Below are 27,398 nucleotides of genomic sequence, written 5' to 3' on the forward strand. Positions count from 1 at the left end.
AACAGGATCTGAACCCAGACTTCCAAAAATGAAGGACAAGCTATTATGAAGTCAAGTTATTTTTTTATCATCTGTTTTCTTTTTTATTATGTTGCCGGATGTAACTAAATTAGAGCAGACCATTCTCTTCTCCTCTTCTCCTCTTCTGCAGTTCTCGTCTACTGCGCCTGCTGTCTCCGAAAATGAAACTTAGTGAAAACACCTTACAAATCCAGAAGGAATCCCAGCATTTTGAAGTCCCCAAAGTCATCCCATTTAACTGGTCATACTTGATCTTCTCCAACCATTTTCTGCTCATATTAAAGAAGACCATAGATGTTCGCACATCTATGGTCTTCTTTACTATGAGCAGAAAATGCAACAGGAATCAATAGATGCACAGTCCCATTCTGAAACAACACAACTTTCAAACTTCTACTTGAACTGTCTAAGAAAAGGCACTCACTCTTCTGGATTATAACTAATGCCAATTTCTTCACAAAGACCAATCAAATCAAAACAGTAGCACAGGAATTTTGCATCCGGGTAAAAATGTGCATAAGTCACATGTCTTTTTCTCCAAAATCTTGCAACTCGGTTCCACTATACAGCCACTCCCCGACTTACGTAAGGGTTGCGTTTCGAGGAACTCTACGTAAGTCAAATTTTATGTACGTCAGCATCTCCCTAAATGCTTATGCAGCACTGGCAACTATGTGTGCTGAATTTGATTGAAGCAAAAAAGAAATGTTCGATGAACATGTAAATAGAATTATTTATTCAATTTTTTTATCTCATACGCAGGAAAAATTATAAAAGTGTACAAAGAGAGAGGAGACAGGCATAACGTCAGCAAGTTTTACCTTTCGAGCATCACTGCCAGAATTAACTTTCCAGCTGATAAGCATACCACTGCAGAAGTTGAGGGCTGTGGAGATTTAGAAGGGTTTTTCCCCAACACATCACAAAATTTCTCTGCAGCTGCAGAATCGGCACTGGCAACTTCACTGCATACGTTAATGTTTTGGAAACCAGCACAATGCTTGAACCTATTAAACCACCTGTTGCTTGCCACGAACTTAGCTTTGAGGTTCGCCATATTTATCCTTAATATCTTTATAAATACTTCTTGCTTTTGCTTGAATGACCATTGGACTTAGCGGCACTTGCTTCTGAATCTGATTTTCCATCCATATTATTCATAGCTTTTCCATCTTCGATATAACACCTGAATGCTGTTTTGTGATCACTGTTGATCTTAAATGCATTAATCCTTTAACATGTTCTTTTATACGCTCGCTGTCTTTTAAAATAGTATTCACTGCTGAAGCAGCGAGACCTAATTCCATGCAATAGATGACAAAATTTGTCCTGCTTTGTACTTCTTAATTAATCATCTTCATTTATAAATCAATTTTGTTTTGTTTCCTAGCACTGCCAGCACTTGGACTTTCCGTTGGTTCCTTTCCTCTCACCATTGTAATAAGTAAATAGGAATGAAGAGAAAATTCTGAAAATTTATTTATTTTTTATATAATTGAAGATTTCAGTGAAGGAGAACTCATTTCATCATAATACCGTAACGTAAAAACCACAGAATTCCAGTTATCAGTATTATCGCAAATGCAATAAGATCAAGTTTACTACCCATTTATAATAGATGGTGCTAACAGAAAAGCCCAATAAACCGGAAAGTGCAAATATTTTTATTGTTTTACGGTAGTAACCTTCGGAAATGAGTTTTAGAAAAATACCATAAAGGCACTCAAAATTGATTCTTATAACGGAACATATGATAATGATGAAAGCGTAGCGCAATTTCCATTATGACCTTTTAGAGAGATAAATAGCTTAGTTATACAGCGAAATTTTCAACTTCTGAGGTCTTGGAACAAATAACCAAAAAAACAATGTGTTATTGGATTCACATTACGATATTTTCACAATGCCTCCATTCATTCCTATGGGATGCAAAATACGTTTCCACAATTTTTTTAAGTTTGCACCGACCAGCAAAACCTTACGTAAAGTCAAATTTCCACAAGTCAAGTATTATGTAAGCCGATGACTGCCTGTATTCCACTCTTTTAAACACAAAGTCTCTGCAGTAGATTTGGTTAGACTAAAACACTAAATCATCCAATTCTTGCTGATTATGGAAATGTGGTACTTTACTTGAACAAGCTTCAGGGCATAACCCCAATTATCCCATTCATCATCATCATCCAATTCTGAAGACTTCTCTGGAGAGTGGACTGGGAATTGGCAGGTCTTCATTGTGTGGCACCAGAACAACGAATGGTATGTTGGGATACAATAGAGTTTTTTTTGATCTGCTGTCTTAATTTAAAACTTTGGTATATATCCATAACTGTTACAAAAAGTAACAGTTATCATGATGGTTTGTGGGCTCTCTCCATATTTCAAATACAGAAAAAAGGCAAACACTTACAACTACCAAGAAACCTCTAATGCTGACCTACAACTATCACAGCAGAAATGAGTTGCCCACATCTTGTCTTAATCACCCAGAATAGGCATCATATCACTACAAAACTCGGTGCCATCAATGAATGGTGTTATGCTTCACCTGCTTTGGACCTATATATCCCCGAACATAGCAGAAGCATGTGGAGACTTACACCTTCATCTGGTAGCAATAGAAACTTATACAAATGGTACAGGCTCTACTCTACACTACACTACACTACACTACACTATAATATAATATAATATAATATAATATAATATAATTACAAAAATGCAAAGTACTCAGTTGCTGCCAAAATATTGTTGCTAGAAAAAACAATGACTCCAACGGATTTAGCATTCAAAATACACATAAATGATTAAATACAGTGCTTTTTTTGGGAGCAACGGTATGGCGTACCAGCGCCTTTATTAACAGTGACGTGTGATATTTGGATGCAATGCACTTTGAAATTTCTAATATTCCGTAAATTTTTTTCACGTGTTTATTCAAATAAGCTTAAAATTATTTAACTAAATTTGCATTTTTTACTGTCTATTTTTAAGATATTTTCTATGTAAAACTGTATAACCATTTTTATAATTCTAAATTACTCAGTCAGGTCTCTGTTTAACGAAGTCCTTTTATAGTGAATTGTTTAAATTTCCCTTGGAAGTTACATTTAAAATCGTTTCTGTTGAGCAAAGAAAATTTTCATATAGTGAACGGATTAGGAGAGAATTAACTTGGTACGCACTGTTCGCATTTCTGGCGTTCAGGCAATTTAGGCAATTAGTCCTGCTGCGCGAATTAGGAGAGCTAAAGCATTCTACAATTTAGTGGTATCTGGTAAAACCTATCCCCGACCACCTGTCCCACATATGGAGGAATCGCGCTAGTCAAGAGTGAGCAGATCAAGGAGTATTCCCAATGGGCTCTGGCCCACCTTCTACTGCAGTGGTGTTCAACCTTTTCCTGTACAGTGGCCATATTCAAAAAAATTCAAAGTTAGATTTCTTTAGTGTGTTACATTTTCCATATCTTGTTGCATGTAAAAGTAAAATTTAAAATATTCAAAAATTTTATTAAGTACAATACACAATTACATTTAAAAAAACATTTAATGAGAAATTTTTTTTTGATAATTAACAAAATTTAAAATGCTGTTTTAGTTCACTTTTCTCGCGGGCTGTAGGTTTGACACCTTTGTGAATCAACTGTAAGCGCCCCGTTCGAGAATTAGAAAAGTGATTTTCTTTTACCCCGAAAAATAATCATCTGTTGTTTCACAGAAGTGGGTTATCCACATTTTCCGTAAATTTTCCCCATCTCTGTTTATATGGTCACAGTACCTGAATGTCCAAATGACACCTCATTTTGGACAGTTTCAAAAAAAATAAAAGAAAAAATTCAAATTTAAGAACTAGTGACAATACCGATGATGAGAGAAGGAAAACGAGGACAACAAAGGTATTAATCCTTCTAAACATGAATTGTTGGCATTTGGTAAAAATGAAGTTAGAAAATTGTCAATTAGGTTACAGTTAAATGAAAGAGATGCAATTCGTGGATTTCGGGGATACCGAATTGAGATAAGAAGGTTTCAGAAGAATTGAAGCATTTGATGAACGCTCTAAGTACGACACCAATTTCATCGAGTCAATGTGAACGAGGATTTTCACAAATGAATATGATCGCCAGCCCAACCAGCGCTTCGTTGATGACAAAAACAGTTTCTTCACTACTGTTTCTTAAAATTGTAGGCCGCCACTGACCCACTTCGATCCAGCAAAATATGTCGATTCGTGGCCGCTTTGGAAACGTCATTCAGCAACCAACACAAAAAGAGGAAGAAGAGAAGTTGGCATAAGCAGTTTTTAGATGCAGAGGAAGCAATATTTGTGATGTGCTTGTGCCAAGGTCAAATTTATTAACTATTCTTCTGACATTAGTATACAGCAATACCTTGCTTAGCACGCTTTCAAACAGCACAGTTTCACTATAACACGATTTTCAATTAAGTTTAAGTCAAAAATTTACTGTACATATTAAAACTCATTCAATAGCCTAGACACATACTCTACATATATGCTGCGTTGTCATAGCCTAGGTACGCTTACATATATGCTGTGGTGCTAACTCTATTGTCTCACATGCACATGTGCCAAAAGCTCCCCTCAGGCAGTCAGCAGCAACATGAAACAGTGTTCAGTATTCTTAATTCCATCCTGCCATGATAGCTTTTCAAACTTTTCATTTCACAATTTATTTTTTACCCCTTTAAATACAATCAAAAATAAATCTGCACCTTGGCTAGAAATCACTGCCAACAGCACATTCTGTTTGGCAACAGGTTTCACCCCATTTGACAAATGATTTCACTGGTTTTAAATCTCAAGTTCAAGCAAATCTCGAAGGCATTGTGAATATCTGAAAAGACTTGGAATTCGAAACTTTGGACACCGCCAATGTATGTGACTGCACTGAATCACATGGAAATGACTTAGATGACACAACTCTCCTTGAAATTGACGAGCAAACTGCATATGAAAAAGATGAAACCAATTCTGAAGTGGATATAACACGATGTGGCACCAAAAGAATTTTCAACAGAAGAATTGGAAAAAGTTTATCAGTGGGGTTGACATGGCTTGCGAGGCGATTATGAATGGAGATCCAAATGTTGAACGTAGCATCAAAATAAGTCAAATTTTACAAGATGGGATTTGATGCCACAAAGACTTGTACGCCGGGAAAAAGAAGAGATGACTTCAGACTTCATTACTGAAATACCATAATAAACAATAATGCTTTTTTCTCATCTTTCATGATGTTACCATTTCATTAATAAAATTTTTGCAATATTATTTATTTCAAATCCTTTTAATTGGCTATCAAGTGCAAATTGTTTATAAATTTATTATAATTTGTTTATTGACTGTTTCTCTGGTACGCATTCAATTAAAATCCATTATAATTATACCTCAATCAGCACAGTTTCACATAACACGGAACAGATTTGGTACCAATATCAGTGCAATGCGGGGTATTGCTGTACAAAAAGCTGCTGTGACAGGCTGTCTTTTTATGTTCTTTATATCTCTAACATATTCTATACAACTACTTATGAGAGTACTTTTCATGAAAATATTTAAACACATCTGGAGAAATTTCCATATTAATTCAACATGGAGATTTTGAGAACTTGAATCCCAGGAGTATTATTAAAGAGTGTTTTGCTACATAAGGGAAATATCTTATTCTGTACTGAACATTCCATGCATTTAAAAAAAAATCATAATCAAAGTAATATGATTATGAGGGTAGCATTTATGATAACATAAAAGTGCTGACCTTTCTTCTTGGATAACAGTTAGATTATCCAAAATTCTCTTACTTCCTCTACCAAGTGCAGCAGCAGATAACTTGGCAAAAAACTGGACAAAAAGAAACAGTTTTACAGCTGGAAACAAAATTTGATCAATGAGGCACTTGTCTCCAAGCAAAGCACTCCATTCACCTATATCATATAAAATTGGAAATAGGAGCAACATGATAAAGATGGAGGATGTTTATAGCTACTTTTATTTTCAGACATCAGTGCTGATGAACAGCTGTAATTTTTGGCAGTCCACAGATCATACAGCTGATGTAAACAACAATTTTATTGCATGCATCTATCAGAAAGAAATCACAACTCAAACATTATTCAAAGATATGAGAACTACTAAAATAAGAGTTGAAGGGAATAACTGAACCATGCAGCTACACTAAACAAGATAAGAATGTTTTACTGTGTATAATTAGCTAAAGAATTTGTTAAATTTTGAAACCTGAACAAATACACTAAGAAAACTTAAAATAAAATCACAAAATCCTACATTTCAATGTCTTCCTCGAGATCTTCAGCTGTGGTAACAAAATGAAACATTATTACCAGTCATTATTACATACACTCATGATTCATTAATAAAATGAAATTTTATTATTTCATTCAGTTTTATTCTATTTCAGTCATTATTATCACAGTTATTTTTTTTTTCATTAATCAAATGAAATTTTGTCACCATAGAGTAAATTAAATAAAATAAATTTCATTTTATTACAACAGTTGAAGGACTCAAGGAAGAGAATTGAAATGTACAGTTTTATTTAAGTTTTCTTAGTGTATTTGTTTAGGTTTCAAAAGTTAATAAATTCTTAAGTTATTACATGCAGTACAGTGTTCTTATTTTATTTTAAGTTGGTGAAGGAATTCGAGAATATTCTCAAGAACATATCAAATAGTTTTGGAACCCAGGATTGAAATTTGTGTTCGAAACTTCATTTTCTATATAGTCACCTTGACTACTTCTATTTAAACCTTGGTACAGTTAGTGAAAATAGGATGTAAGGTTCTGCCAATATGTTAAAAAAAAAAAAAAAAAATGGGCCAGGAGTGATGGAAAGAGGCAATGAAGGCTAACCATCACTGATGCTTAAGAGCAATTTGTCTACTCCTGAAATCAGAGTTTGCTTATTGGAGGCTTGAAGTGGTGAAACCCATGTTTAGTCTCTCCAGCAAAGTTTCCGGCATCCCCCTCTCCCCATACTTCTCCTTCATGGTACTAAGTACTATAGGTTTTGATACCTTTCGTGTTTGGGGTTTTCATAAAAAAAAAAAGGAAGTTCAACTTTATCCATGTGATAAAATAAATTTATTCAAACTTCTTCCTTGCATCTTTTGTCAATATTATTACTAAATATGCCACATCATTAAGTATAGTATCATATGCATCTGACATACATATGCATATGTCACCTCCACCTCCATCTGCTGGTGACTCTGATATAATTTCTTTGTTTTTTTTTGAGAAATATACCATGATTATTACTAGAAATCTTCATCACTGATTTATGAAAAAAATACATGATAGAACACATCCAAAAGAATATCTGGAAATCTCCTTCATCATATTGTCCACATTCATCTACTTTCAATAACACAGCAGAATTTTTTTCATATATAGTGGTTACATATACATATATATATATATATTTTTTTTTTTTTATAGTTGTTGGCACATCGGCTTCTGTGGCCAAGTTTTTGCATTTTACTCTGATCCAAGCCGTGGGATTCGAACCCACGACCTTTGGGTTGCCAGGCAGGCACTTTACCCACCTGGCTAGCCCAGTCAGCATAGTGGTTATAACCAGTATAATCACTTGCTAACAGAAATTAACACAAATTACAAAATCTAATACCACTCAAGTTAAAATGAAAACATGACAAATGTGCAAATCAACAATTCTCAAAGAACAATAATCTAGTCAATACCTTTTGTAGTGTAGTCAGGGAATTCAAATTTCAAAAGATAAAGCCTTTCCTAAGTATGCCATAGGGCTTTAAAATTTATTGTCTGAGTGCACATCCTCATTTTATCTGAAAGAAACAAAACACGAAGTCCAATAATGTTTTAAATAATGACATTATGGTATTTTAAAAACACAATATCACCAAATATCATAACATGTTGACTATGTTCTTTTACAAGCCAATGTTTCTCCAAGTCTGGTACTTTTTTCTGGACAGTTCTGTGATTTTATTGCATACATTTAATAAATATTTGAATTGAAATCAAGTGCCCAAATAACTGATTAAAGTTCATTACTCAAAAATACAATACAAAATATTAACTTTTAGTACATTTGACCACCATAAATGTATTTCTTTCAGGCAACAACAAAATACAGAATAGCAAAAAATTATAGAAGAATAATTTAAGAATATTATAGCATTTCAAGAAGAGCATATTTAAAACTGAGCACCAGTTTTTTTGGCATATTATTATTTTATTACATAACCTGCCCACCATATTTTAGACTATAGCAATATAAGATGAATTTAGGGCTAAAGCCTCAAGCTGCGAGCAAATTTAGACTATGTATATATTAAGTGCAATAGCATCATTAATACACATCCATTTCTGAATAAACAGAATATTTATAAGGCGGCATCGTTTTAAGTTATATCTCATATTGTGAATACTTTCACGAGTTGCCATGATATTGCACTATTTCGAATAAGTAACACTTCACCTAAGGAGAAGACTAATGTTACTTATTCTTATCTCGGTTATCCTCATACTATCCCTATTAGACTTAGAAAAGAAATAAAGATGTAGGAAGGTGATAGTCGGAGAGATAGAGGAAGGAAATGCTGTAGAAGGAAGAAAGGGACAGTTGCTCCTTCAACTCACACTCAAAGCTCATATATTCATTGAATAGGCAACGCTTCCCCAGTAGAGAAGACTGTTGTTACCTATTCGAGGAAACTCAGCTCCTTCAACTCACACACAAAGCTCATATATTCCTCAAATAGGCAATGCTTCCCCAGTAGAGAAGATTGTTGTTACCTATTCGAGGAAACTCAATGGCCGACGACACCTGAAACGGTGCTGTCTGGGTGGTGGTACCTATCTGAGAATAAGTAACATTTTAAGTTATATTGGTGGTACCAATATAACTTAAAACAATGCCGCCTTATAAATATTCTGTTTATTCAGAAATGGCTATGTATTAATGATGCTATTCCACTTAATATATACATAGTCTAAATTTGCTCACAGCTTGAGGCTTTAGCCCTAAATGCATCTTAGTCGAAATACATCATACACGATCAGGCATCTCTCATATTGTGGAGTTATACTTCATTACTGTTTTACCATCATTGCATCACTTGGGTACCCACCCACAGAAGAAGAGCCAAATAGCCCTAAAACAGCACCAGGGGGAGCCTGATGATGTCTGGAGTTTCCAAGAATAGGTAACAACAGCCTTCTCCACTGGGGAAGCATTGCCTATTTGAGGAGTTTGAGTTTTTGAGTGGTGTGAGTTGGAGTTACTGTCCCTTTCATTCTTCTACACCATTTCTTTTCCTCTTCCACTCTTCTCCTACTATTACTTTCCCTCTACCTTTTTGCTTTTCTAAGTCTAATAGGGACAAGTGGATAGTCGAGTTATCCCACACATATACAAAATAGCCCTGAAACGGTGCCATCTGGGGTGGTGGTACCTATCGGAGAATAAGTAACATTAGTCTTCTCCTTAGGTGAAGCATTACTTACTCGAAGTAGTGCAATATCATGGCAATTCGTTGTGAAGATATTCACAATATGAGATATAACTTAAAACAATGCTGCCTTATAAATATTCTGTTTATTCAGAAATGGCTGTGTATTAATGATGCTATTGCCCTTAATATATACATACTATGGCAATATATATTCTTTAATTCTATTTTTAATATGATATTTGTAATTGTTTGTCAGTTTTTGTAAATACAGTTAAACATTTGTGTAAACAGAGGAATATTGTTCATGTTTGTTTGTTTTTATTTTATTTTATTATTATTTTTTTTTTTGTTTAACGTATTTAAACCATGTGTACAATTGTATAACCAGTATATATTCAAGATAAATATATGGAAATGAACTAGTTTAAGAAATATATAAGCCAAAATATGATGAATACAATTCCAGTTACATTACAAAATTTAATGCTACCAAATGCCACTATTTTCACATGGTATAGCACTTTGTCCTTTTAAAAGTTAACATTTTTGGACTGTGCACAAGTTTTTGAGGGCACATGCAGTTGAGATCAAGACACTTCTGATTTTAATGAAAATGACTGAGTAGCTGAAAGGAAAAAATTAATAAAACCCCATCTACCATCTCATACGTGGCGAGAGAGAGAGCCAGTTGCCAAAATTCTGAAAGCATACCAAAAAGCCCTTTATGCTAGACATCATAATATGAATTTGAAATAAGCATCTGCTCAGTTCCCCCAAATTTTCCATACAATGTCCCCAGAAAAGCAAAATATGCTAAGAGCTCACTTGTCGGTACTGACAGAATAATATCGGTGATCACTAGTTAGTGTAAGCGCATGCAACTCGACAGCTTTCTCTGTTACTTTAGGCAGTAAGCTGATGGGAATTGGATGTGGACAAATTTTCATGGAGATGAAATATATGGGTCATATAAGAGAAAAAAATTCACTCAAAATTTTACCAAGATTTAAAAATAAGGAAACACCAAGTTTTAAATTTGAAGTCTAGTTGCTACAAGCATGAGTTTTATATTGAAAAATCTGCACAACATATATGTGAAAGAAACTATTTCTGATAAAGTTATCAGTTTTCAGGGAATAGATTTCAAAAGAAGAAAACCTGCTTCACTGTGAAGTGCCTCTCATGTAATTACAGCTAGTCCAGTAAAATAAAACAGAATTTACATATTAAAATAAAAATTATTATATACTGATGAATTTGTATTCAATTGCCTATAACAACTTCTAGACATTCTCCCACTACCAACTCAAACAGATCTCTTCAAGGTTCATAAAATTTGTCTCTTCCCAAGCATGGTCAATGTGAGGTCCTTGAGATTAGCCGATCTTTATCAGAAGTGTTTATCCTTCCTCTCTCTCTCTCTCTCTCTCTCTGATATGGCACTCACCAATCCTTCACACTATATTTTATAAACTATCCCACTTCTATCATTGATCACTTAATTAGGACTGTGGAGGATTGAGCTATATGCAATGATATGTAAATTGAAGAAATCATATGGTGTGGTTTGATGTGTGCAGAAAAGTGTTATAAAGCCATATGACCTGACTAGATACCTAAATCAGCTCCTGCAGTGGAAAACAGATGGAGTCCCAGACATTCAAAGAGGAATGATTGTCATAGTGCACCTACAGAAGGTTCTACAGCAGAGATGACTACACTTATTGGGTACTCAAAGACCTGTCAGTTGTCCTCAAACTTTTTATAGGTAAAAGTACAGCACCCTTAAAGTTCTGTTCCTCCATCACCTCCAACCATTTTATCACAACTGCACACATTTATATTTGTCAATAAGGAAACAATTATTAGCTTGCTTTACATCCTTGCTCAGCATTCTCTTCCTCAACACTGGGTGACTGATCTTAACATGGGTAACATATATTCATGAGATAATTACTATGACAAACACATGTTACATGCATTGAGAAAGAGAGAGAGAGAGAGAGAAAGGGGGGAAAGACTATCCAAAATTTATAGATGCAGATTTGCTGTAATCCATCACACTTCAATGATAACAAGAAATATTCTTAAAGTCGAGAACGTTGTGGCAAGTACTGCTAAGTAGGTAAGTTTAATAAAAGCCACTTTACCACCTGAAATACTTAATTAGTTCTTTGATACAAATAGGATAACTCCAAACAATCAGCCCCAAACAGTCCCAATAACTAACTGAAATTGGCTATGTTTTGAATTTCTATATTTAAATCCATCTTTAGGCCTTGATTTTGGGTTCTATAAAATTCTATTTTATAAAGAAGGGATATTTACATGAATTGACACTACATCACATTGTTTAGATGCCCATCTAGCCATGTTTAATTTAGCAGAAAAAATATTTTTCTGAAGTTTAATAAAGAGAATGATATAACCTTGAACTCCTTCCCAGTATGTCAAACCCCCTTAGCAATTTTTATAACTTATTGGAGATATATATTCCAGCTTATATTAATGTTATATTATATTATATTATATTAAGGCAGATTACAAGAAATCTTTGGCAAAGGGTGCAAAGAAAAACAGCAAAGAGTTCATTACTTAGGTAAACTCTAGAAGGGAGGGAATGAATCAGATTGGTCCACTTGATATCGATGGTTTAACTGTTGATGATCCTGCTCAGGTAGCTAACAAACTAAATGCGTATTTTGCATCTGCATTCACATATGATGAGTTATTCAGGGAGGGGAATGCTAGAGGTGTATTAAACTCTGGCAGTGAGCTGGATGATTTTGTAATAACTGAGAGCAAAATGGAGGAGAAATTACTGAAAATAAACATAAGAAAGGCACCTGGGGTGAATGGGATCTATCCAGTTATATTAAAGCAGGCAGCAAAGGAAGTAAGCAAACCCTTAGCCATAATTATGAGAGCTTCCTTGAACTCACGAGAGGTACCCATGGATTGGAGATGCAAATGTGACCACAATTCACAAAGGAGGATCAAAAGGCGACACAAGTAATTATAGACCTGTTAGTTTAACTTCTATTCCAGAGAAATTAATGGAGGCACTGATTAAAGTACAGCAGGATCATTTAGACAGGACTTCAGTTATAGCTCAGACAGAACATGGGTTTGTCAAAGGCAAGTCTTGGCTGACCAATTTGATTAGATATTATGATGTAATCACAAAGGAATTGGATGCAAAGAATAATTTTGATATCATATATTTGAATCTTAGAAAGGCTTTTGATACTGTTGCATATGGAAGACTGCTGCACAAATTGGAGCAGTGTGGCACTGGATACAAATTGCTGCTATGGATAAAGGGATGGTTGAGTGGGTTTGTTTGTTTGTTATTTGGTTTTTAGGGGCATTAGCAACTAAAGCCATATTGTAGGTGCCTCCGTAGCCAGGTGGGCAGGAGCAGCAGTGCGTAGCAGATGCTTCTTGATTAGACCCGTGTTCGAGCCCGTGACCACCAATACGGAAAAGTCAGGGAATGACCACCGCATATCCCAGGAGCAATATGGCCTTAATTGCTAATGCTCCTAAAAAAAAACCAAATAGCTACAGAGGCGCACTGATTGAGTGGGAGAAAACAGAGTAGTAATCAATGGACACTACGCCGACCGGGCTAGCCAGGTGGGTAAAGTGCCTGTCGGGCAACCCAAAGGTTGCAGGTTCGAATCCCGCCTCGGGCTTGGATCAAAGTACTGCAAAAACCTTGGGAGGTGCATTATGGCCACAGAAGCCGATGCGCCAACAACTACCAAAAAAAAAAAAAAAATGGACACTACTCTTCGTGGACTAATGTTATTAGTGGAGTCCCGCAGAGTTCACTGTTGGGTCCATTGTCATTCTTTGCATTTATTAATGATATTGATGATGGTATATCAAGCTTAATGTCCAAGTTTGCAGACGATACGAAGGTTGGCAGGGCTGCTAATGACACTAACGACAGTACACTACTGCAATAGGATCTAGAAAACATGGGCTGAGAGGTGGTAACTGAACTTTAACATTGACAAATGTAAAGTACTGCATATGGAATGCAGTAAGCCCACAGTTTTAACTGTGTGGTACTACACAATGGTGGTAGAGAGTGAAAAGGAAGTGGGGTAATTGTGCAGTAAGATATAAATTTTCTGAGCTGTGCAGACAATCTGCAAGAGTAGCCAGCCATTGGTGTCTTGTCAATAATATACAAGAATTTTTCTAGCAGGGATAAGGAGGTGATTATACTCCTGTATAAGGCATTGGTCAGGCCACACCTTGAGTACTGTATACAGGTCTGGAGGCCTCATTTTAAGAAGAATGTAGAGCTGGTGGAACAAGTACAGAGAAGGGCAACAAGATTAGTGAACGGAACAGAGTTACTCTTATGAAGAAAGGCTTAAGTTTTGCAAATTACAGTGTCTGGAGACTAGGAATCTGCAAGGTGATCTGACTGAGGTGTATAAGACGAATGGTTTGAGCATGCTCAATGCTGATGGGATTTTTCCTCTTGCTCAGAATAATTGCCTGAAAAAGCTTAATTGAAATTGAGGAATGACAGTTGCAGAATAGATGTGCGGAAATTTGCCTTTAGCCAGTGGGTGGTTGATTGTTGGAACAAACTTCCATTTGTCATTGTAGAAGTTGATAGCTTAAATAGACTCAAGGCAGAACAACACAAACATTTGGAGCGAGTGAATGGGTGAAATGAGGTTTTTTTTTTTTTTTTTTTGTTGATGCTGTATAAACTTGCTTTCTTGCATCATATGCCTTTACTAATGCTAATGTCACGAGAATACATGAAATATCCTGCAAAAAATCCTTTCTCCTCTTGTCCAATGTAGTGGTTGTATTCAACAGAATCCAATAATTTAGTAGGCTATTCAGTACTCACTAAATTTGATATATTTGGCCTTACAGTTTGTGCAGACCAAGTGACACACACACTGACAAGCCGGACTCTACCAATGAGCAGCCTCCCCATATCTGTAATGGATAATTATTTTTTTCCAGAAATTTATTTTTGGTATAAAATGACCAAACAAATTTTTATGAATACTCATGAGTCAATTAATAATTCCAAAAGTTGAGCAATAACTTAAACCTGGAGAGGAAAGTATAAAAAGCTGTATAGTTGATATTAATAACTTATAATCTTGAGAGCTTTACTTAATTCAAAATTGACTATAATTTCATCACAGTTCAATATGCTTAGTATCGAACTGCAGTGAGGTTGATAATGTCATTTTCAATCAACAAAATACTCAAGTTTTTTGATATAATCAGTTACTGACCAAGAGTAATTTTTTTTAATTTTTAACTTCTCTACCAACACTACAGTGACAGTAACTGTCAGCTAAATTCCGAGAACGGAAATATTATTAAACAATTTATGGATCATATACATTGTATTTCTTTCATGAAAATATTATATCACACTGAGAGTGCTGTATTCTGTACTAACAAAAGAAATAATTATCTCTATTTCCCTTCAACTTTCTCACATTTTGTTGAGATTTCCATCTGGCTACTATTAGCCTAGTCCTAATAGTGAGCCTGCTCCTTAATGATCCTGGAGACACAATACTGTTTGCTGTTTTCCCAGACAATCATTTACTACATTCCCAAAACCTGAATTATAAACTAAACAAAAAATTAAATATTATATTCAAAAGTGATTTATTTGATCAAACTAGTGCCCTGATGAGTATCATAAAAAGATATGTGGATGTAAAAATAAATTTACATGAACAATTCAATATAATAAATGGCTACACATGAGAAAAGATTAGGTTACTATATCAATGCTAATAGATCCTAATAATTACAGTGTCTGGCTGTATTACAGGCTGTTAGGAAAATTGTGTGCAATTTCAATGTGGAGTTTCTACCCAATTATTGGAGGAAGATTATTACCAAAGCACTAGTTTTCGGAGCTGCATCACAGAAAAAAAAAAATATGATATCGACATGATATCACATCTGGTGTAGATCACGGGCATGTGTACAAAGAGGGAAATGAACAAGCTGTAGAATAAGTTTAATTGAAAATTATTTTAAAAAGCATATAGAATGGTAAAATTTTAAAAATAATATCTGTATGGTAACACATGTGTAAACTATAACATCAACAAACATGTCATACCAAATCATGCATGGCACACTATTTGGTACAATCCCTCTGTCATTTGCCAACTCACTTACAGAAAATAATATTCAGAGTAACCACCCTGAGCTGTGCAGCTGGCCTCAGCATGTTAAGGTATTCTCATTTGCACACAACATACAAGGGGTGTACAGTAGCAGTACTTTGGCAATCAAGTCCTCCAGGCTTCACCGGCACACAGTACACAAATTCTTTTAGATGTCTCCAAAGAAATAAGGTCATATTTATTATGCCTTGTCTATAAGTCTTTTCCCTTGTGTACACATGCCCATGACCAACATGCCATGAATATGGTTTCACAGCTTACTGATGTTTACATTATCTTGTTCACAAGTCTTCACCAGGCATCACTGCATGTAACTATGATTGCAGTTTTACAGAAACATAAAACTATAAAGTATAAACTATACAGAATGAGGGCCCACAGTGATATTTCAACACCTGAGAAAAACCTTAAATTTAGAACTTAACCATTTTATTAATGCATTTCCCTTCCACCCTCAATGTTGCATCCAATGTCATTGTCTATGTACATTGTCTATTAACTCGGACAACATATAACAAAGTACAGTAAAGAATGTGAGATATTTTAATAAATTATACATTGAAGGATAAAATCTCTGCAATATCTGCATATAATAATACGTTCACAGGTCCAAACTATAACAACCATATATCTTATTCATTCCTTCATCACAAAAGTTTATGTTGTTCTTTTTTATGCATTACAATAATGATTTATTTTACATAAACCCAGGTTTATGAGAGTTGTATACATTTAAATGTAAGAAACTATCTGCATAGCTCTGACCACATTGGAAGTCGCTGAGCATATGCCAGTAATCCTAGGGGTAGAAAATAGGATATAATGATTGTAGCTTGAGTAACTGTAGCATAATAAATGATATAACTTTGCTCCTATTGTGATATCCTGCATTACTATTTGCAGTATTATGATTAGCAAGCAATAAGCCCACAAAGATAAAGATATTTCAGCCACAAGGGAAACTTAGAATATATTACTATCAGTATATTAATAGTGTCACTGATGCAAGAAAGCATCATTTGCCAGTATTATACACCATCAGCCAAAAAAAAAAACAAAAAAAAAAAAAAAATAAATATATATATATATATATATATATACACATACCATTTTACTTATCCATTCCCTCCAACAGATTGTCTAGTTCCTTGAATTTATTCAGAATATCTACTTTCAAAGAAAAAACATAGAAGCTTGTTCCAGATTGGCTGATGGAAACCAATCACACATCTATTCTGCAATCCATTCTGACCCATCTTCCTCAATTTGAATTTATGCCACATGTACATAATCTGAGCAAGAGGAAGAATCCCATCAGCATTGAGTTTGCTCAATCCATACAAAGCCTTAAACACCTCAATCAGATCACCTCACAAGTGCCGGCCGGGCTAGCCGGGTGGGTAAAGTGCCTGCCTAGCAACCCAAAGGTCGCGGGTTCAAATCCCGCCTTGGGCTTGGATCAGAGTACTGCAAAAATCTTGGGAGGCGCATTATGGTCATAGAAGCCGATGCGCCAACAACTAACAAAAACAAAAAAAAAAGTCACAAGTGCCTATTTTCCAGATGCTGCAATTTGCAGAACTGTAGCTTTTCTTGATAAGAGCACCCCTTAGTTCCCCTCACTAATCTTGTTGCACGTCTCTGTGCCCATTCCAGCAGCTCTACATCCTTCCTAAAATGAGGCCTCCAAGACCTGTATGCAGTACGCAAGATGTGGTCTGACCAGTACCTTATATACAATGGGATAATTACCTCCTTATCCCTGTTTAAAAAATTCCTGTATATCATTGGCAAAAGCTAACGAGCTGTCCTGGCAGTCTGTCTGCGCCACTCAAAGAGCTGCTATTATGCCAAGATAAAGATGAAATGTTGATGGTGCTCATTTATTCTGCAAAGTGACTGAATAATTGAATTTGCATTATAACATCCAGACGATAAAACAACCAAAACTTTCTACTTCAATACATTATGATTCCACTGAGGACCATTTCACCAAATACTGTCAGATTGGTGAAAAGACAATGAAACTGAAACTAACTGTCTTTATATGAAGACAGATTTAAAATTACTATTTTGATTTAAATAAGTAAATAACATTTACATATTACTTCAATATTTTATACTATGATCAGTCAAAATAATTTGGGTTATTCTTAAATTATGCTGCAATTCTTTTAACTCTCAGACAAGTATGGACAGCCATTCTGACCCACTCAACAGAATTTTCAAAGTTTTAATAGAAAACCCATAAGAAAACTTTTCACTCAAGGTATTGTTTACAATTAAGTAATAGGCATATAGAATGGCCGAAGTCATTGCAACCCCATGCTCGTTTTTTATAACTTTTAAAGAACAGCTAAGACCTGGCCTCCCCTCATGAATGTGGTGTAGAGGAGAAGGGGAACTGACCCCTCTGCCCCATAATGCCACTGTTGGAGAGTAAAAGGTTTTGGAGGGGTCAGTAAAATGGTCCCATAGGCCTAGCAATAAAACAAAATATCTCATTCATTTTCTTTTCCAATTCTGTACCTAGATATAATAGGCATCATTCCAATTAAGATTTTAATTATTCGATCCGATCCCTTTTTATGGGTAAAATTTTTTATTGAAACAAAATGCCTTTATTCTTTATTATGTTTGCTAAATAAGGCAAGGATTGTTAAATTTTGACTTAATTTTTTCCATCTAAACCACAATAAGTGATATTTAATTTTAATTAGTGTATAAAAAATATTTACTTTCAATATTTCCCATATGTGAAACAAGAGAATTTTTTTTTTATATAAAAACTCCAAACACGAGACATTGAATACAAAATGAATAATGTACTTAATTAAATTAATCTCGATGAAGGGGCAACCTACACATATTAATTTCAATTCTTCAAACAACAAAGTTTAAAATATTTGTTTTGAAGAATTTCTGATTCCGAGAAAAAATTCAACTTTGCCAACTTTTAAACCTCATACATGGATATTTCATTTATAAGAAAAATCATAGATAAGAACTGTTTATTTTACTCACAGACCATGGATTTTTTCTTATAAGGTTCATTTTGTTTTTTCATTTAGATTACCGGTTTTTAATTCAAATACATTATACATTCACCAGTGGGAGGGTATCAAGTGCAAATGGTCTGAAGTGTAATTTTCTACCACAAATCTTTCAGCACCCTTTCAATAGTGGCTGGGCAATTCTGAGTAGAATCAGGCCATTCAAACAACCATCAATATATATATATATATATATATATAAAGCTGATATATATGTATGTATGTGTGTGTGTGTTAAACTTATTTTTATACAAAGTAAGAATATTTAATAAAATACACTTTGCAACATAAAATATTTAATTAATTTATTGATATACATGGACATTTTGATATAAGACCCAAACAAGCCCATAACCAAAACATAGCCACATAAAACTGGCTAAGTTTTGGCTATCTCTATTTAAGTCCATTTTCAGACCTGGTTTTTCAGTTTAGAAGACTATCATTTGATCATTCTGCTGCATTTTCTGTTCTTAGCATTCCCAGTGCAGAACTGGGTCCTCTCTTATAATCAAGTGACAATCTTCTTATTCTAAATATATTAGTTAATTAAATCTGTTATTTGACTAATTTGACCTGTTAGTTTTTAACTTCTGTTCTGGGGGAAAATAATGGAGTTACTGGTTAAAGAAGTGATGCAGGATCGCCAGACAAGACTGCAATTAAAAGTTCAGACACAGCATGAATTTGTTAAGAAGTCTTGTCTGACCAATTTAATTGAATAGTACAGTGTGGTCACAAAGGAACTGAGCGCAAAAAATAATTTTGATATCTTATACAATGAATTCCAGTTATTTGGGCCACCGATTAATCGGGGTGGCCATTTATTTGGGGCAAATCTTAAAAAACAGAACCCAATCGAGAAAATAGCCAGGATTTACTTCGCTTAATTGGGACAACATGCTGTTTAATTGGGGCAGGAGACTGCAGCATTGGAGATTACCCTGCGATTGTCTCCGACCGTACCACGTGGTTTCGGTCGGACTTCTGGAGGTCACAACCATAAAACAAAAATAATTAGCAGTCACCTGTTTATTGGGCTTTTCTGTTAGTGCAATCTATCTAAACGGATAGTAAACTCAATCTTATTGAATTTGCGATAAAACGACAGCTGGAATTCTGTGGGTTATTATGGTGAAATGTGTTTACACTTCCATGACATCATCAATCATATAAAAAATTAATTTTCATAATCTTCTCTTCATTCCTATTTTTAAAGCTTCATAACTTGTTACTCGGTTCTCACTTGCACATATCGTGTTACTTGCAATTTGTGTGCGCTGTGTTCTTTGTTATTGATTGCTTATCTTTTTACTGTTTTAAATTTTAATCCCCCACCCACAAATGTCAGTGAACAGAAATGGCAACTAGTTGGTATGTACATATTACAGCAAGTATTAATTATTCCGATTATCACATATATTCTTCCGTTTTTCAGGTTCCTTTAATTTTTTTTAATTGGTAAGGTAATAATGGGTAAATTTGTGCTTAATATATCTTTACTTTTATAGCCTGTGGATAATATTCCTCCTATTTTCACTAATTAGAATCACTGTTTAATAGTATTAAAATTCAATTCACTAACATGATCACAATGACCGGCACTTACTACACATCATATAGTGAATGGTACTTTACTATAGTGACTCCATAGTAACGTGATTTGATTGTACAGAAAGCCAATTGTAAAGCGGGATTCCATAGCATTTTTAACTTTTTTTTTACGTGAAACTTCAGATAATTGGGGCAGCTGCTTAATCGGGTCGAAATGCACTAGTCCCGATGTGTCCCTAATAACCAGAATCGAATGTACTTAGGAAAGTTTTTCAGGTATTCAGGAAAGCTTTTGATACTGTTGCACATGGAAGACTACTGTACAAATTGGAGCAGTATGATATTAAGGGAAAGTTGATATTATGGATAAAGGGATGGTTGAGTGGGAGAAGAAAGAGTGGTAATCGATGGACACTGCTCTTCGTGAATTAATGTTATTAGTGGAGTCCCCCCAGGATTCAGTGTTGAGCCCACTGCTGTTTTCTATATTTATCAGTTATATTGATGAAAGTATATCAGGCTTAATGTCCAAGTTTCAGACAATACAAAGGTTGGCAGAGTTGCTAATAACAGTATGCTATCACAACAGAATCTAAAAAAAGTTGGGTAGATGGAGAGGTAGTGCCTGAAGTTTAACATTGACAAATGCAAAGTACTGCATATGGATAGCAGTAACCACAGAGCAACGTACCAACTGTGCAAATTACACTCAGGGTAGTGGAAAATGAAAAAGATTTGGGGGGTAATTGTCAGATATGAAGTTTTCTGAGCAATGCAGATAGTCTGCCAGAGCAGGTCATGGGATATTGTCAATGATATACAGGAATTTTGCTAGTAGGGAAAAGAAGGTGATTATCCTTTTGTATAAAACAGTGGTCAGGCCATGCCTTGAGTACAAGATTGGTCATGGGGAACAAAGGGTTCCTCTTAACAAGAAAGGCTACAGTTTTGCAAATTGCAGCGGCTGGAGACTAGGCACCTGCGAGGTGATCTGATTGAGGAGTTTGAGACCTTGAATAATTTGAGCAAGCTCAATGCTGATGGAATTCTTCCTCTTGCTCTGATTACACAACTGAGAGGGCATAAATTCAAATTGAGGAAAGACAGTTGAAGAATACATGTGTGGAAATTTACCTTTAGCCAGAGGGTAGTTGATTGCTGGAACAAATTTCCATCTGTTGTTGTGGAAGTGAAGTTTAAATAAATTCAAGGAAGAACTGGACAAACTTTTGGAGCGAATGGAAGGGTGAAATGGGAATTTTTTTTTTTTTTTGATGCTGTATAACTTGCTTTCTTGCATCATATGCCTCTACTAATGCTAATATATAACACAGAATCCATTGATAATCTTCAAACAAAAAATTCAGGCCTGAAGACAATTTTAAAAAGAAATCTCAAACACAGCCAATTTAATTAGTTATTGGGACCATTTAGATATAATCGTATCAATTTTTCCTACCAATAAACAAATTTAACATTTCATCCAGTAGTATTTTTATTAAATATTCTTATTTAGTGGCATTCCCATGTAACATTCTTGTCAAGCTTAATTAAAGTCAATGCCTATTTTACAAAAAGAAAGGATAATTTATTGGAAAAAATTAAACCCTTTCTCACGACTGATTCAGAACGTGGATGAATAAATATATGTTTTCATTACAGTACTAGGTCAACAATATAACAGACGGGAAAACTGGCTCCCGCAGCTCCATATATCCTGATAATAATGACATTTTATACTTTAGTGTATACACTATACACACAAATAGTACAACTAACTATTATTTTTAAAACTGATTTCAGTGGCTTGGTTCTAAAAGGGTCAACGTTCAAGTTTTGTACATTCTGAGTTCACATAGGGGGTTTCAAAATTATGTTTATACACTTTAAAATTCATATTTAATAAACAATATGGACCAATTTAATTTTTTAAACTCACTTTGCAGCTTAAAAATAGACAATTTTTTAATAATAATTTAATTTTTGTTTTATTTTATAAATACCTCTAAAACGATGGAGAGTACCCATTTAAGTTTTGAAGAAAAAAAGGCAATTATAAAATGGTATTCGAAATATGAAAATGCCAATGAAGTTCAGCATTCTTGGAAATCACGATATGGAGCAAAAGCTTCCGCACGTAATAATTACTCATTTGTGGGATAAATTTGAGGCGCATGGAACCATTCAGAATATCAATAACTCAGCATGTGGCAGGAAGAGGACATCAAGAAGTAATGAATGACTACATCAAGAATTAAAGTTTTATTGTTGTAAAAAAAATTAATGTTTTTCGTCTTCAAAGTATCAAAAAAAAATTTACATTTCTAAATATAGTTCAGTAAATATAAATTTTTAAAATATGTATACATAATTTTTAAACACCCTGTAGTATGACCGAACTGCTTTTTTTTGTTGTATCTTTCTTATGGTAGCCCTTTTTAATGGAGGTGAGTTAAACTGATAATTTTACCATATGAAATATAAAAAATAACACATCAGTCACATCACACTATAAACACAGTATGCATAAAATCTGACATTGACCCTTTTATAACCAAGATTTTTAAGCGAAAAATGCATTCTGTCATCTGTTCTTTCGTCAAATAAATCACCTCACCTTTTAGTCTTTCCAATTAATGGGGATAACCAAAGAATTACTGAAAATCTGAATCTTGATTTCTTCTTTAACACCATTTTTTATAAACCAATACAGAAAAGCAATTGCACATACCATATTCTTTTTGTAATTGATAAGGTTAACTGCATTTTGCTGTTACCTATGCTAATTTAATTTTGTTAATAATACTGTATTTTATTATCATTTTACTTTTTTATTGTGTTTAATTATTGCTGTGTAATTATCCCAAATCTCAATGTAATGTTATTTTTATGTTCTACTGTAAACACTTCTGGCTATCACTGTACAGCATAAGCAAATAGAGTATCACTGTAAATAACAAACAAAAGAGCTCTGAATTTAAAGTTTTGGAAATTATTTGACTGAATAAAAATAATATATATATATATATATATATATATATATATATATATATATATATATATATATATATATATATATATATATATATATTTCTGAAGTTGTATCCATAATGTTGTAATTAATTAGTTTTGGTGATTATGTTTTATTATATTTCATGTAGAGGACCAAAAGTAGTCTCATATACATTTAAGCATAAGAAAATTCGTAATAAAATCTTCACAGTGAAGGCCCATTGTGGAGTTAGCAAAGTATATAGAGCTGCACTTCCACTAGAGTGAAATAATAAAAGGAAACTACTATTAACAAAAAAAACAGTTTTATTTCATGATAACACTTCCCTTGTGTTATCATGGCCCCAGTTACGCTGCATAAGACCTTTGTTTTGAATCCTCCCCTCTCCTCTCTATTCCTAGTACTATCAATATCTTTTATCATGGTTTAACTTTTGGATATACCTTGTCAATCATTTTGTGTGCAATTGTTGATACTGAACTTAAATACTAGTAGTAGTAATGGAGGCATATGATGCAAGAAAGCATCATATGCCTTATGTGCTTATGGTGGCATCAGCCAAAAAAAAAAAAAAAAAAAAAAAAAGGAAAAACCCAATTTCACACATCCATTCCCTCTAAAAGTTTGTTCACCTCCTCCACGAATTTATCAACTTCCACAATGACAGATGGAAGTTTGTTCCAGAAATTAACCACCTGCTGGCTAAATGCAAATTTCCGCATATATATTCTACAACTGCCTTTCCTCAATTTGAATTTATGCCCACTCAGGTTCATAATCTGAGCAAGCGGAAGAATCCCATCAGAATTCAGCATGCTCAACCCATTCAAGGCCTTATACGCCTCAATCAGATCACCTCACAGGTGCCTAGTCTCCAGCCACTACAAATTGCAGGACTGTAGCCTTTCTTGATAAGAGCATCCCTTAGTAACCCTCACCAATCTTGTTGCCTTTCTCTGTACACACTCAAGTAAGGATGTAGAGTTACTCAAGTAACTCTACATCCTTCCTAAAATGAGGCCTCCAGACCTGTACGCAGTACTCCAGGCATGGCCTGACCACTGCCTTATACAAAGGGAAAATCACCTCCTTTTCCCTACTAGCAAAATTCCCGTATATCAATGACAATACCACATGACCTGCTCTGGTAGCCTGTCTGCATTGGTCAGAAAACTTCATATCTGACTGCAAAATTATTCCCGGATTTTTTTCATTTTCTAACACCCTAAGTGTAATACCCACACAGCTGGAACGTTTCTCTGGGATTACTTCTACCCATATGCAGTAACTATGCATTTGTCAATGTTAAACTTCAGTTGCCACTTCTCAGCCCATTTGCCCAAATTTTCTAGAATCTGTTGCAGTAGCACACTGCCATTATTGTCATTAACAACCCTGCCAATCTTTGTAACATCTGCAAACTCCAACATTAAGCCTGATATACCGTCGTTAATATCAGTGATAAATATACAAAACAACAATGGGCCCAACACCGAACACTGGGGGACTCCGCTAATAACTTTAGTCCACAAAGAGCAGTGTCCATTGATTACCATTCTCTGTCTTATCCCACTCAACCACCCTTTTATGAATTGTAGCAACTTACCCTTAATACCATACTGCTCCAATTTTTACAGTAGTCTTCCATGTGCAACAGTGTCAAAAAAAAAATTCAATACCACATGAAATTACTGTTTCCATAGAATGATCTTTATAAGGTCACTCTATTCGTACAAAAGAAAATTCTTGTAGAAAGGAAAGAATGCAACTATAAACCAAATGAGATGCTGAAAACTGTCACCCCTGCTTTGCTTATCTGTAGTTGGTAGATACTGTACAGAAATAGACCGTACAATAAAAGGGAACAAATTTACTTGTTTTAATGGCTTAAGCAGTTTAATACACTAAGGGAGAAGGGTTTAAAGCAATTTTTCTCAACCAAGCTCGTAATATGTTTAATGAACTACCCAAGGTAACCTTGGGAAATTCAGACACATACTAATCAGTCCCAGATAGCTAAAAGCTTTAATATTCTAAAAAATTTGTAAAAATTTCGCAAAAAAAGTTTTAAAAATAAGAGTTAAGATATGAACATCAGTGAAAATTGCAAACTTAAATGACTTCCATTCAAAGTGATTAGGAACCCTTCACTGGTCTGGGATTTAATCTTACCAAGAGGAGAATTTTCACCTTATACTGGCACTGGATTAAGGTGGCCTTTGAAATAAAGTAAGGTTTTTACAATAAGTTTACTGACATATGACACAACAAACATATTCTTGTGCTGATGCATTACGATTTAGCCATAGTTTTTTTTTTTTTTTTTTTTTGTCATTCCCAAAACAACCCCAAACCAAATGAAAACAATAATTTATAAAATCTGCTACTTGATTATAACTGCTTCTAATTAGTCATACGTATTTCAAAATGTTTTAACAGCCTCTATAGCCGAGTAATCAGGAGTGGAAGTGCAGTAGCACACACACTCTTCGAGTAGACCAGAGTTCAAGCCCGTGACTGCTAAATATGGTCGAGCTGCCAACCCATGCTGGACCAGTGTTTCAGATTATGGTCCATTTCCCTGAAAATGAATTGTTAAGAAGGCTTCCATCCTGCAGTAGATTGATAATGGCTGCTGCTTTTTTTTTCTTTTTCAAACTTTTTTACCCCTTCAGTAACTAGGTGAGAAAAACTCCTGCACTGTACAGTACAGAGTTGGGTCTCTCAGAATCACAGAAACAAATGTATGATAGAAATTAAATAATTATAACATATGATTTATTAATTTGGAGAATCATGGTAATGTAATGAAAAAAGCATAACCAAACAAAAAAAGTTCTATTTGATTCATGATGTCTGCACTCGCTAACACTACGAACTGATGCCAAGCAATCTACACAAATCATTCTATAATGAATGTGTCACAGAGGTAGCTTTCATATTGCTAAGGCAGGCCAGATTCTTCAAAGAACTACACTGTTTAAAATCTAACAGAGAAACTGTAACAAAAATCTCTTGTTTTCACACATCGCCATCCGGATTGGGTCTCAAAGACTAAGAAAGTACCTGTATATTTTCTGTACCAAAGTCCACTTACACCAACTGATATAGTGGCAAGAAGAAAGGGAAAGGGTAGGAAAGAACTAGAATTTCCACCACTAAGTCCTGCATAAAATGAGTAAATAACCAACAAATATATAAATGCATTGTCTGTCAGATCCAACTTACTCACACTGCAGGTTAGAAATAGGAAAAACAGTCACATTCAATATAAATTAATTTTAGCATTAGCATTAGTAGAGGCATATGATGCAAGAAAGCAAGCTTATTCAGCATCAGCCAAAAAAAAAAAAAACACCACTCCCATTTCACCCCTCCATTCGTTCGAAATACCTGTCCAGTTGAGCCTTAAATTTATTTAGGCTATCAACTTCAACAACAAGTGACGGAAGTCGGTTCCACCAACCAACCACCCGCTGGCCAAAGGCAAATTTCCTCACATCTATCCGACATCCGTCCTTCCTCAATTTGAATTTATTATGCCCTCTGAGGTGATTATTTTGAGCAAGATGAAGAATCCCATTGGCATTGAGCATGCTCAAACCATTCAAAGCCTTATACACCTCTATCAGATCACCTCGCTGGCGCCTAGTCTCCAGACTCTGTAATTTGCAAAACTTAAGCCTTTCTTCGTAAGAGCAACCCTTTGTTCCATTCACTAATCTTGTTGCCCTTCTCTGCACCCGTTCCAGCAGCTCTACATCCTTCTTGAAATGAGGCCTCCAGACCTGTATACAGTACTCAAGATGTGGCCTAACCATTGCCTTATACAAGGGAATAATCACCTCCTTATCCCTGCTAGAAAAATTCCTGTATATCATTGACAAGACACCATGAGCTACTCTTGCAGCTCGTCTGCACTGCTCAGAGAACTTCATATCTCCCTGCACAATTACCCCCAGGTCCTTTTCATTCTCCACCACTGCCAGTGTGTTACCGCTGAGTTGATATGTTGCTCTGGGGTTACTGTTTCCCATATGTAGTACTTTACATTTGTCAATGTTAAACTTCA

At 34.8% G+C, this 27,398-nt stretch overlaps 1 protein-coding gene across 5 annotated transcripts in view; it reads right to left on the reverse strand.

Annotated features, from left to right (window-relative positions):
* pps (protein partner of snf) overlaps positions 1–27,398 on the reverse strand; it is a 656,065-nt gene that overhangs the window by 434,587 nt on the left and 194,080 nt on the right. For all 5 annotated transcript variants that reach the window (XM_090386465.1, XM_090386467.1, XM_090386466.1 and 2 more), the window contains one exon: positions 7,767–7,871. The gene's annotated coding sequence lies outside the window, so the exon portion shown is untranslated. The remainder of the gene's footprint in view (positions 1–7,766; positions 7,872–27,398) is intronic.

The sequence above is a fragment of the Mastigoproctus giganteus genome, chromosome 12 (genome assembly GCF_048544385.1).
Source record: "Mastigoproctus giganteus isolate SK-2022 chromosome 12, ASM4854438v1, whole genome shotgun sequence".
Lineage (NCBI taxonomy): Eukaryota > Metazoa > Arthropoda > Arachnida > Uropygi > Thelyphonidae > Mastigoproctus > Mastigoproctus giganteus.